The following is a 13,335-nucleotide window of genomic DNA, read 5'->3' as shown; positions in this document are numbered from 1 at the left end:
GGTCACCCTGACCCCAGTCTTAAAGGTGGAAGAAAAATGAATAGGAGCCCAATAGAGGGGACTTCTTGTGAGCCTGGCCAGATGCTCTCATGACCATGATGTGCTCTGCTTCCCCTGGCTCTTTTGCCTTTACTTCTCCCTTGTCTCTCTTTCCAGGCACCAGACAGGGACTTCTTTTCCTCCCTCTCTGCACCTGGCTGTTACACAGCTAAACCTAGGGTTCCCTCTTGGAGGAAGAGGGGATGATGAAAGCAAGTGAGATCTGGCTTGGCAGTTTAAGGGGGAAACAAACAAAAAGTAACCAGTTTATTTCTTGGCTAAAAGCCAGAAAGTTTCTTAGGACTCTTGGCAGCTTCATCCTTGCCAGAAGCCAAAGATGCCACCAATCAGATGGGTTCCTGAATACGATATTCTCATATATTCTCTCTCTCTCTCTCTCTCTCTCTCTCTCTCTCTCTCTCTCTCTCTCTCTCTCTCTCTCTCTCTCTCTCCTTCTAGTCAAGAGAAGAATAGTTAGGCTGGATCAGTCTTTAGGCCAACGGACCACCTCAACAATGTAGATTCACCTTTAACCATGCTAAATAATTAATTCCCTATATTAGGGACCTAATTTAGAGGCTTGTTGAGTCAGCTATTACTAAACAGGCATGTCCCCCTGATAAGAGTTCTTACTCTAAGCTGGGCAGTGGTGGCGCACGCCTTTAGTCCCAGCACCCGGGAGGCAGAGGTAGGAGGATCGTTGTGAGTTCAAGGCCAGCCTGGTCTACAAAGTGAGCCCAGGAGAACCAAGCTACAAAGAGAAATCCTGTCTGGAAAAACCAAAAATAAAATAAAATAAAATAAAATAAAATAAAACAAAGAGTTCTTACTCCAAGATATGACAGCAAAAGAAAGCCAACACCTTTTTGTTTGTTTTGTTTTATTGCCTCAAATCAGGGTTTCTCTGTGTAGCCTTGGCTGTCCTGGACTCTCTTGTAGACCAGGCTGGCCTTGAACTCACAGAGTGCCTGCCTCTGTCTCCCAGAGTGCTGGAGGGATGGAAGGCATGGGCCAATGTGCCCAGCTGCCAACACCTTCTTAATGAGTTTGAAGAAAGAGGAATGTATAAGAAATATTAAATATTAAGTCTTTCCCATCAAACACTGTAAAACCTGGGTAATGACAATGAATTCAAATCTTTTTATTTCCCCGTCTTTTAAGACTTTTATGCCAATGTGTTTTCCTTCCCCCATACGCCCAGAACCTGGTAATCCTTTGTAGTTGGACATAAAGTCCCTGCTATAGTCTCAGAACTTTGGTGACTAAAGCTGCAGACCCTTTCTCATTTCCCTCTTTCCTTTGCCCTGATTCTTTAAAAACAAACAAACAAACAAACAAACAAACAAAAACCAAATGCAAAAGCCTGTGAGGTGAGACCCAGCCAATGCTGAAATGACACTGTCACCTGTGTTAGAATAAAAACCAAGCGCCCACACCCCACTCCAGTCTGCTGCTTGCTCTTTTGCATGCGTCCTCTTGATCAAGAGTCAAGGTTTGCCTTAAGGCATCCTGTATAAGACACTGAAAATATTTCTAACAGAGGAAAAGGTTTTGGGTTGTTTGTTTGTTTGTTTGTTTGTTTTGCTTTTTTGAGACAGAGTTTCTCTGAGTAGCCTTAGCTATCCTGGACTTGCTTTGTAGACCAGGCTGGCCTCAAACTCAGAGATCTGCCTGCCTCTGCCTTCCCAAATGCTGGGATTACAGATGCTACCGCACCCCACCTGAAAATATTTATTTTATTTTGGTTTTTTGAGACAGGGTTTCTCTGTGTAGCCTTGGTTTGTCTAGACTTTCTTTGAAGACCAGGCTGGCCTTGAACTCACAGAGATCCGCCTACCTCTGCCTCCCAAGTGCTGGGATTAACAGCATATACCATCACATCTGGCTCCTGAAAATATTTCTAACAGGAAAAGTTTTTTGTTTTGTTCCTTAAAGGCAAAAACCCCCAAACAAACAAACAAACAAATAAACAAAACCAACCACATTTCTGTATTGGTGGAGATCAGGGAACTTGTCTCTACCTTTTCTACCAACTTCAAGAAACTAAACAATGAACCGAGAGAATAAAATTCCTCTTGAGAGTTAAAAGCAAGCCCTCTGACTTGGGTACCAGGAAGACACCATCTGGTTGACCTTAGTAGAACGTGTCTGCCTTAGTCATGATCAAAACAAAATAAAACAAATCGGTGTTGGTCCTTTGTTTCCAGAATGCTAGAGACCTGGTCTAGAGCCCAAACTCCGAGGCTGCCCATAGTTAGGTTCAGTCTATTTAACCAGCAGGCAAGTTGCAGCAACTGCCCTAAAGTACAGCAGTAAGCCACCATGCCAACTACCTAGGAGGTGAGCGGCAGCCCTTCCTAGGGCTCCTGCACATGCATTAGTGTGCCTGTTGCAAGCTCTTGCCGCTTGTGTATGTAATAACTTAATTCAGGGATGTTCACCAGTAGTTCTTTGGTTTTTCTAATGGCTCAGTGACAGGGTCCATCTCACTGAAATCAGTATCCCATCCTTGTGATCTAAGGGCTTTGCAATTAACTAAAAGAAACCGAGTTCAAATAGCAGAAACCTGCCATGTCTAAGAATCTCCATTGTTGCTTCTGGGTTCTTGGAGGTGTAAGCTGGCAAACAGTTTCCTTTAGGGGAAGGCAATGGTGTCCTTGGGAATGTATAAGACACTGCTGCTGAACTCTTCTTTCTTTCTTTCTTTCTTTCTTTCTTTCTTTCTTTCTTTCTTTCTTTCTTTCTTTCTTTCTTTCTTTCCAGAGCTGAGGACCGAACCCAGGGCCTTGTGCTTCCTAGGCAAGCGCTCCACCACTGAGCTAAATCCCCAACCCCTGCTGAACTGTTTCTTTAGACACCTTTGTGCCTTTTCCTTGAAAACTTTAAAACTCTTTCCAGCCAAACTTGGGCTGGAGAGAAGCTCAGTGGCTAATAGCACTTCCTGCTCTTCTTGCAAAGAACCTCAGTTCTTCTGTACTGTACTATATACATGCAATCAAAATACCCATGCACATAAATTAAAAACCATTACTGGGCCTGGAGAGATGGCTCAGTGGTTAAGAGCACTGGCTGCTCTTCCAGAGGACCTGGGCTCAATTCCTAACCCCCACATGGCAGCTCGTAACTGTCTGTAACTCCAGTTCCAGAGATCCGGCATGCAAACACAGACATACATCCAGGCAAAACATCAATGGACAGAAAAATGAATCTTTTTTAGTTTTTTCAAGACAAGGTTTCACTGTGTAAGAGCCCTGGCTCTCCTGGAATCACTTTGTGAACCAGGATGGCTTCAAACTCATGGAGATCTGCCTGCCTCTGTCTCCTGAGTGCTGGAATTACAGGCATGTGCTCTGCATAGAGCACCTGGCTCTATTATTGTTTTTTTGTTTTGTTTTGTTTTGGGTTTGTTTTTTTGTTTGGTTTGTTTGTTTGTTTTTTGTTTTTTTGAGTTTTTTGTTTTGTTTTGGTTTTGGTTTTTAAGACAGGGTTTCTCTGTGTATCCTTGGCTGGCCTGGACTCGCTTGTAGACCAGGCTGGCCTCGAACTCACAGCGATCTGCCTGGCTCTGCTTCCCAAGTACTGGGATTAAAGGCGTGTGCCACCATGCCCGGCTTATTATTGTATTTTAATCTGAAGCTTTCTTAGCTAGTTTCACAATCATTAAATCATCAACATAATATAAAAAAGTCCCATTCTAAAACTTAATGCTAAATATTTCTCCAAATTTTGTGGTTCTTAAATCATGTGTACATCTTCCCCCAGGCCCCAATAAGTATAAAACAAAAACCAAATCCTTTAACTCAGGGGTTCTCAGCCGGTGGGTCAAGCCTTCTCTGAGATTAAAAGACCTTTTCACAGGGTCGCATATCAGCTATCCTGCATATCAGCTATTTGTATTACAATTCATAACAGCAGCAAACTTACAGCGGTGAAGTAGCAGCCAAAATAATTTCATGACTGGGGCCGGTCCCAACATGAGGATTAAAGGGCTGCATCAAAAGGAAGGTTGAGCAGCGCTGCTTTAAATCTGCCGGACAAGGTTAGGCTGTTCCTTTTCCCTTTTAATTACATCCTTTCCTGGACAGAGCCCTCCTTTTTTTGGGAACACAAACGATTTGGCTCCAGTGTAAAGTAAGAACTCAACTTCCTCTCCAGGTCCACCCAGGACAAGCCTGGGACTCCTCAGAGACAGTGTGGATGGCACTAAAGGGAACCAGGTCGGAGCCCCCGGACCCATAGATCTGGGTCCTCAGCAAGAAGGAACTCAAGGGCCAAGCTGGTCCTCGCCTTCCTTCTCCAAGGACAGCTGGGACAATCCCTCCTCCGATGGCCACCTGCTGCTGCTACTTTGCTCCGGTTTGCCAGTGACTGACTGATGGGCTCCACATGGGGTCTGGAGGCAGCTGCCTGAGATGTCCTTTTTCCAGCTTACCTGGAGACTGGGGGGCAGCTGCCAGCAAGGCCACTTGCTTTTAAGTTTCTCTTCCCTGGGGCTGGAGAGATGGCTCAGTGGTTAAGAGTGCTGGCTCCTCTTGAGAGAGCAGACTTGGGTTCATTTCCCAGCACTCAGAAGGCAGATCACACCCTCCTATCACAGTGGTTCCAGGGCATCTGCTGTCCTGAATCCACACGGTGGAAGGAGAGACTCTGACCTTCACAGTGCACACCCACGCGCACACACTAAATACAATAGGATAAGTTTAGCAACCCAGGACCCTACTTGACTTGGGTCAAACACACACGCCCTTTTACTAATGATGCAGTTGGCAACCTGGAACCCTCACCTACATGGAACTGCACAGCCCCCTACTTTGAACAATGGAGTTATTATAGAAACCGTGTGGTTACTACTCTTTTGTGGTCAGTTTCCATTCAGACATGCCTCAAACATCCTGACATGGAAGGTAGAGGCTAATACAGCTCGAACCAGTTTGGAGAACAAACATAGGAAGATGAATTTTAGGGAAACACCCTGTGTTAGGGTTCTCTAATTGGAGCAAAACCATTAAGACCACACACATGCATGTGTGTTATACATAATATATGTGTGATATATAATATATATGTAAGAAATTGTATATGGCTTACGGGATGTAGTCTGGGTAATTCAACAATGGCCGTCTCACGACTGGAGTGGCTGGGAATCCAGCTGTTCATCCAGCTGTTCCTCAGTCCATGAAGCTGGATGTCTTAGCAGTCCAATGTGGTGCCGAAAGGTTGGAGGCTTGCTGGAGAGCGGCTAGTCTTCAGTGCGCACTGCAAGTCTAAAGCAGCTGCTTCTGTTAACAGCAGGGATGCAGCAGCAGGAACAGGGCAGATGACTATGCCAGCAAGAGTGAGGGCAAGCGGACAAAAAGTAAAGTCCCTTCTTCCTTAGAGGCTGCTGCCCTCCTTTAGGATGGGTCATCCCATCTCAAATAGGGAACAATCCATAATCTATGACATGCCACTTAGCAGCCAGTGCCTCCTCCTCCTCCTCCTCTTCTTCCTTCTCCTCCTCGGCCGTGACCCAGTGCCCTCGGCTACCCTGATTCAAGGAGCCCACTGCTCTCTCGTAGTGTGTTTGATCTGTAGTATTAAAGTTCCCTTGCAACCGCAACATGCACACACTTGCACACGTGTGTGCCAAGGACTTGGAATCGCCCAGCTCAGACAGCGACCCCTGTAAACATTTGGCAAGTTAGCCAGGAGGTAGAAATTCAAACCTTTTCCTGTCTCCCTGCTTCAAATTCCCCGAGCGTCTAGTTGTTCCCCGCCTGCCATGAATGGCTGTAACGGCTGGGTGAAGGAGCTGGTTTGATCTGCAAGCTGCTACTTCCCCGCACCTGGAAGAGCAGGTGTAGCCACAGCTGGGCACCCTCTTCTGGCTGCTTCACTTGGGAGGGAGAGTGAACACGAGGACGAAAGGGGTAGTGGTGCTGCATGTCCCCCTAGCTGAGGACTGGAAGAGACCCACAGCAAGCCAGATAGTTTAAGCAAGAAGCCTTGCCACAAAGTAGGTCCCCAGCATCGTTCTGGTATGGAACCAAACTTTGCTGAGATGTGATTTTTTTTTTAACAGAATTAATCCACTTTATTTTTCTTGTAAAAACCTTTATGTGGTAGCCACAGCTGGAGCCTGGGTCCTCTGAACAGACACACTCTGGTGTGGGTTTTCACAAGATGATCAGTGAATTCCTGATAAGGAGACTTAGTGAACACAGTTTCTTTCCAGAGATTGGGTGTCAGGTAGCTGTAGGTCTTGGAAATGGCATCAAAAGTGGCCTTGGCAAAGTTGCCCAGGGTGGCAGTACAGCCCCTGGCTGATGTGTAGCAGTTTTCAATACCGGCCATCATCAGTAGCTTCTTGGGCACAGGAGCTGAGACAGTGCCAGTGCCTCTGGGGGCAGGGATGAGACGCACCAAAACAGAGCCACAGCGGCCTGTCATCTTGCATGGAACAGTGCCAATCTTGTTCCCCCAGTAGCCTCTCTGCACAGGGATGATGGAAAGCTTGGCCAAGATGATGGCCCCTCGGATAGCAGTGGCTACCTCCTTGGAGCACTTAACACCAAGACCAACGTGACCATTGTAGTCCCCAATATCGACAAAAGCCTTGAACTTGGTCCGCTGGCCAGTCTGTGTCTGCTCCTGCACTGGCATGATCTTGAGAACCTCATCCTTTAGGGATGCCCCCAGGAAAAAGTCAATAATCTCGGACTCCTTAATGGGCAGGGAGAACAGATAAATCTCCTCCAAGGACTTGATCTTCATGTCCTTAACCAGGCAGCCCAGCTTGGTGACGGTGATCCACTCTTTGTCTTCGGCTTTTCCTCCACGAGCCCCGCGGCCTTGACCACTGCCTCGGCCACTACCGCCACTACCGCGGCCCCTAAAACCGCTGCCAAATCCCTCCTAATCCTGGGTCCCCCGGGTCCTCTGGGCCCTCCCGCTGCACTGGCGTCATCCGCCATTTGGTGTTTTCCCAAGGAAGAAAAAGATGTGATTTCTTTTCTTTCTTTTCTTTCTTTCTTCCTTCCTTCCTTCCTCCCTCCCTCCCTCCCTCTCTCTCTCTCTCTCTCTCTCTTCTTTCTTTCTTTTTTTCTGTTTGTTTTGTTTTTCGAGACAGTGTTTCTCTGTGTAGCCTTGGCTGTCCTGGACTCCCTTTGTAGACCAGGCTGGTCTCGAACTCACAGCGATCCACCTGCCTCTGCCTCCCGAGTGCTGGGATTAAAGGCGTGTGCTACCACTGCCCGGCTGAGGTGTGATTTCTAAGGTGCTTGTTCTCTGTTCTCCTTTTTGGCCTTGCTTTTTCTTGGGTCTCGTGTGTATCTAAATGGTCTAGTGTTATATTGCTGCAGGGGCTGACTGAGATATCCAACATCCTCGAGCTCCTCCAGAGGAACTGTCCTGTCAGGTCCTGCTCTTCCCGGAGCTCCAGCACCAAGAGCATGATCACTTAGCTTCTGTGCTTTAATTTTGCTTGAGTAATTAGTATGCTTGCTTGCAAAGGTATGCGAGTGGGCAACTCGAGGAGGAAGGAAAGAAACAGAAAGTGAGGGTGGGATCCCAGACTTTTATCCAGCCAGCAGGTAACCTTTCCCCAAGAGGCACCCTTCTCACACGCAGCATAGTTAAAAGCCACCGAGATGACTGGCACTAAAAAGCTCCCATGACAGGATAACCAGCTCAAGGGGCCAGGCAAATTAGGACCTTCCCGGAGCAAGACACACGGACACATCTTACCTGGAGTGCATGGCCTCTAGGTAAGGTGGCTTAGGTGCTGAAGGGTGTGTGAGGAGCTCAGTAAGAGGCCCAGAGCTACTGAGGAGCAGTGGGGGCTACTTCCCTCTCCTGACCCAGGAGAGAGTACTGTAGCTCATCCTCCTCTGGGGGAATTTCAACACTGGAAAGGTGTTTGATCAAAGGTTTAACTTCATCCCACTTAATTTATATTCCTATTGGAGGCCCTCAGCCTGATGTAAGCCTCTAAAATGTTATACATAGGGAATGTCACTCCATCTTCTTCCCTCTTGCAAAATCTCTTTAAGTCCCAGATAGTGTTGTAATTTAGTGCCCTATTTTCAGGACACATGGTACCCCAGATTGTGCTGTGGCCATGATGTGTTAACATGGAAAGACCATCTGGCTCCTAGTCGTTGGCAAGGAGCCAAATAGCTCTCGCTGGTGAACGGGAGAAACAGTGCATCCCCCGGCGCAGAGGCCGTATCTGCCCTTCTAGTTATGACTGAGAGAGATTTAGACAGGACGAGGTAGGCGCGCAGATAAGGGCTGAGGTACAAGTTACATAGTCTTTACACATAGATAAACATTTTGGATTAACACTTAAAACACTGGAATTCTGAATCACACACCTAGATTTCCCGGAAGACACAAACAAAAAAATGCATACACACAACAAATAAACAGAACTGTGTCACATACACACACCTCCCGCTTCATCTTACTACAGATTGGCTGGGTGGGACACCCCTCATCTGCCTGCGGTAACTCATCGGCAGCTTAGACAGAGGCTCGCTAGGTACAGGCAGTCGTGACTGGCAGCTGAGGTTTCCTCAGTCTCCTAGACTCAGGTCTCCCCACCGCTCAGGCCTCAGGGCAGAGCTGCAATCTCGGGCCGTGGCTGCCGCTTTATACACTTCTCCCACCCACCAGTCCTTCTCCACTATGTTATCAAAACTTCATCAGCAGACTCAAAGGTCTAGCACCGCTCGCCAGCCGAGAAAAGCTTCTGAAGGAAGATTTGGGAGTGTTCACTATCTTTCTCCTGGCCCGCTCTGACTATACAGTGGACATGAGTCAAGTCCTCAATAAGATGCCCCCTTAATCCCAGCACTCTGGGAGGCAGAGGCAGAGGCAGAGGCAGTCAGACCACTGTGAGTTCAAGGCCAGCCTGGTCTACAAAGTGAGTCCAGGACAGCCAAGGCTACACAGAGAAACCCTGTCTCAAAAAACAAAACAAAAAACAACAACAACAACAAAAAGTTCCCTTTACCAGTTTGGATCTGGTCTCTGTCGCTCTAAGTTGGGTGGTTTTAGACTTAGGCAGGTGTCCCAAACCAGCATGAAGGATCCCAGATACTGAGTTGTCAAATGGGAGGACAGGGGAAGAAAAACAAAGAGGACCAAAGCAATAGCTGGGACCAGGAGCTCTTGCATAAGCTGATAACTTATGTCAAGCAAATTTATTAAGAAGTACAGCATCGCTGATCCATGGTGGTGCACCTCTTTAACCCCAGCACTCAGGAGGCAGAGGCAGGTGGACCTCTATGAGTTTGAGGCCAGCCTGGTCTACAGAATGAGTTCTCGGACAGCCAGGGCTACACACAGAAACCCTGTCTTGAAAACCCAGAAGAACAAACAAACAAGCACAGCATTATATATAGTGTTTTGCAGGGGTGAAAATTACCAAGGGCAGCAGGGAGCTGCTAAGTCAGACAATGTTGGCAAAGAGAACACAGGAGACTTCAGACACAGCTGCCTAAGGGCTGATAACCACAGCCTATGGGGAAGACTCTGGTCCCAGGGCAGCAACATTGACTCTTCTGAGCCACTGGTTCCAGTCCTATACCAACCCTGCCAAGTCTGCTCCTGGACAAGGACGCAGAGCTAACGTTCCCTTTGTCCTATAATCAGGACCTCTGGGAAAGTCTTGAGTTGGCTTGGCTCCCCACAGGCAGGCCCATTTTGTTCACTGTATCTCTTTACTGGAAGTTGAAAAACAACAGTTGCCAAAGAGAAGGTCCAATCAATGGTATCAATTTGTAACCAAACACAGTGGCTTCATGGCTTGGTGAGTGCAAGGCCAACAAAGCACAGCGACACACACAAGATCAAGGAAGGAACTTTTGATGTTGTTGTTTGTTTTTGTTTTTTTTCTCCAGAGCTGAGGACCAAACCCAGGGCCTTACTCTTGCTAGGCAAGCGCTCTACCACTGAACTAAATCCCCAACCCGCAAGGAAGGGTTTTTATTGCCTGTAGGAGGACATTGGCAGGAAGGCATAGTTTCCAAGAATGGTACACTCTTGAAAAAGGAACGGTGAAGAATTTATCTGGGAAGCTTATTCATGTGGGGAAGGGACTTACAGATAGGCACATTCCTGAGCATGCCCAGTGTTCACATCAAGCCATAGTTCAAGAAGAAGAGATCACAGAATGCCCCTAAAGCCATAGAACAATGTAAAAGCAGTAGGAAGGGCAATTTTCTGGGGGTATTCATCTTGCAGTGCCCCCATCTTAACAGGAACAGAAACTTGCTGGTCACTCTTGACTTACAGCATCACTTGGCAACTACAATGGCCAGGAGAGAAAAAGCAATGTCAGATGCACCCAGACTTTCAGAAGAGGTCATTCTGAGGCTCCTGAAGAAAAACTCCTTGTCCTCAGCTTCCTCCCCGAAGCTTGTAGTTTCTTAGCAACCCATGCCACGTCTGGGGTGAATGCCGATTTGCTTGTTTCTCAATGCAGTCCTGTTTATTTCTAAGCTGCTCAAATCCCATGCAGTTCAAAAACCAAGCAAACAGCCCCCAAGCCTCTTATGTGAGGACCCCTGCACATTAGCACCTACTAACAAACTTTCTCACTCAAGGCAGTCTTTCTACCCCACTAAGTCACCACAGCCAAGTGCGCAAACTAGACCAAATTATTCCTATTGGCCAGTGCTAATCAGCTTGCTCAGCCCTGCACACCTTTCGCTCATAAATGCCAATAAAACTCTACCTCAGTCTCCCTGGAGACTGGAAGGAAGGAAGGATGGATGGATGGATGAGGGAACAAGAGTTCGGTTGGCAGCCTGTTTCTAACAATTCACAGTTCTCAAAACCATCTCCTGAGAGCCAGTTGAGGTACAGTATGACTACCATCTCATTATATACTTAGCAGAGACCGAAGGCTTGGCCCTTCAAGATAACCCTCTGCTATACGCCAGCCTGGCTGCACAAAGCAGGTTTTTCGGACAAGAAAAGTAGGGACTGTCACCCAAGCTGGCTTTCGCTTACTACAGATTTGAGTGGCTCGCTAGTGTGGCCTGTATTATAATCTCTGTGAGGACATAGCTTTCTTTCCTCGCTCTTGTCATCACTCAGTTCATCTAAACCTGCTGCTTCCCATTACGCCTTGCCTAACCCCCATTAACTCCATCTTTGGGGTGGCTCTGTAAACGGACCCCTCTTCCTTCCAAGTTTCATTCTGGCCCTCTCCATTGTTTGTAGTCTTTCTCATCCCACATCCAACATCTGCATCCTTAGCACACTGCAGATGCCTGGGGAGAAGGGATTTAAAGAGCACAGGACAGAAGAACAGCCGAATGCCAAACTCACCTTGAGGAAGCCTTGGTGAAGGTAGAAAATTAGCCACACAGAAGAAATCTCCTTGGTTGGGGAGATCTTTACCGTGAAAGGCCATAGATGACAGCACAAACCAGCCCCCTGGGATCAAGGACAAGAAATGGTCATGAGGAAAGGGTATCAGGGCTGGCTACGTAACCTGGTTGGTAGAGTACTTGGTGGGGATGCAGGAAGCACTCGGTTAGATCCCCAGCACCAAGCATGTTATATAAAGTGGCCCACATCTGCACTTGCATCCTGGGAAGGTGGAGAAGGGAAGGTCAGGAGTTGAAGATCATTTCACATTTCAGTGTCAAGGCCATCTAAGGTCACATGAGACTCAACCTCAAAAGCATCAAATAATCAACCTTAAAAGGAAAGGTGGCGAGACTGCTAAGTGTAGGTAACCTGTCTCTAAGACCTTAGAGACAGGTCTGTAGTAGTCTCGGGAAATGTGTCATTAGAGCCAGTCACAGTGTCACGCGGCCTGTCATCCCAGAACTTGGTAGGTGGAGCCCCAAAGATTGGGACTTTAAGGTGATCCTTTGGGCCAGCCAAGCCTACATGACACCCAGTTTCAAGAAAAGACTTTTAAAACAACTGTTAACATGTTAGTTGTGTCGAGTGAGGTGCCGTCAGACAAGCAGCTCCTTTAGGAGTGACAGGCTGCCCCACTCTCGTGGAAGCTCTGCTATTTGTGGACATTTTACAGTCACTGTGAGGTAATGCCAGAAGCTGCAGAGAACCACTACCACCATGGCTACAGCACACTCCAGATAGCCTGCACTGCCTTGTAAGGTAGCACTCCTAAAACAGAGCAGGTGGACCGTAGATGACTGTGTACTCATTTTTACCCTGTGGTATCCCGCCAGAAAGGTTGTCATTGGTACAAATATTATCCTTTGTTTGCATAAAGAGCTGTGTATGATTGGTGGAACATTCTTGGGAAACACCTTTGCAAGGCAAAAGAGAGTGGTTGGCTTGCTGGCTGGCTTGCTTTTGGAGTCAGGTTTTTGTGTAACCAAGTCTGAACCCAAGCTGATGAAGCAGCCAAGATAGGAAGACAGAGAGGAGAGGGAAAGAAAGTCACAGATGGGGGAGGGAGGAGAGAGAGAGAGAGAGAGAGAGATGCAGAGAGAGTAGGTGACCAAAATGTCTAGATTATATAGGGAAGAGCTCTGGAGAAACATCCAGCTCCTGAGCTGGAAAGTTCAGGGTAGGGAGCTGGCTATATCAGCCATACGGAGTAACAGGTAGGGACTGAGGGATGCTGGGAAAGCCTGGAGGCCAGGTCGGCTTTGATATACTAAATAGGCATCTCAGCCACTTGTCCCAGGTTTGAAACTTAACATATTAGACTTTTGTTGATAATAAATGAATAAGGAGTGACATAATCGCCTATGACCACTTCCTGCTGACATTGAGGCATTGTTATTGGGGACCCCGAAAGCTGGAATGTTGGCCAAGTCCAGGAGGAGCAGCTGTGACTGACACTCACCATCCAAGCTCTGCAGGAGCATCTTGGGCTAGAGATGTGAAGGCAGCAGCTGGAGCAGTTTGCAGTCTTTAGTTGATTGGAATCTGCTGGAACAGCAGTAAGGACAGAAGGTCGAGTTAAGGAGTTGGGGGAAATTTTTTTCTTGTGTACATTTGCAGCTTTTAGGCCCATGATCCTGGTAGTTGTGGGGAGGGAGTCACAAAACCAGAGGGATCGGCAATAGGTGGGGAACCTCAGGCTGCTGATTGACAGGTACTTATCTGGCGTCCTTTCGTCCCATGAGAGGTGGATTTAACTCGATTCACTGCAGCTTACAAGAATCTTTTGAAGTTTACAGAAAGATAAGTTTTAGCCATGTTAGCATTGCCGTGGTTGGTGATCTCTACTGAAACCCACCTGGAAGGGAAGCAAAGGCCCACACCTGTGTGTCACAGGAGACGCTTAGGAAGCAGCTTTGGGTTAGAAGCATGAAC

The 13,335-nt window shown here is 47.4% G+C and overlaps 1 pseudogene across 1 annotated transcript; it reads right to left on the bottom strand.

Annotated features, from left to right (window-relative positions):
• Positions 1 to 6,091: 6,091 nt before the first annotated feature.
• LOC311587286 (small ribosomal subunit protein uS5-like) lies at positions 6,092 to 7,061 on the bottom strand (annotated as a pseudogene). Its single transcript has one exon. The product of its transcript is annotated as a small ribosomal subunit protein uS5-like (transcript).
• Between the last annotated feature and the right edge of the window lie 6,274 nt (positions 7,062 to 13,335).

Source organism: Acomys minous (genome assembly GCF_964271855.1).
Source record: "Acomys minous genome assembly, chromosome: 16".
NCBI lineage: Eukaryota > Metazoa > Chordata > Mammalia > Rodentia > Muridae > Acomys > Acomys minous.
This window is presented reverse-complemented; position numbering and strand designations above follow the sequence as displayed.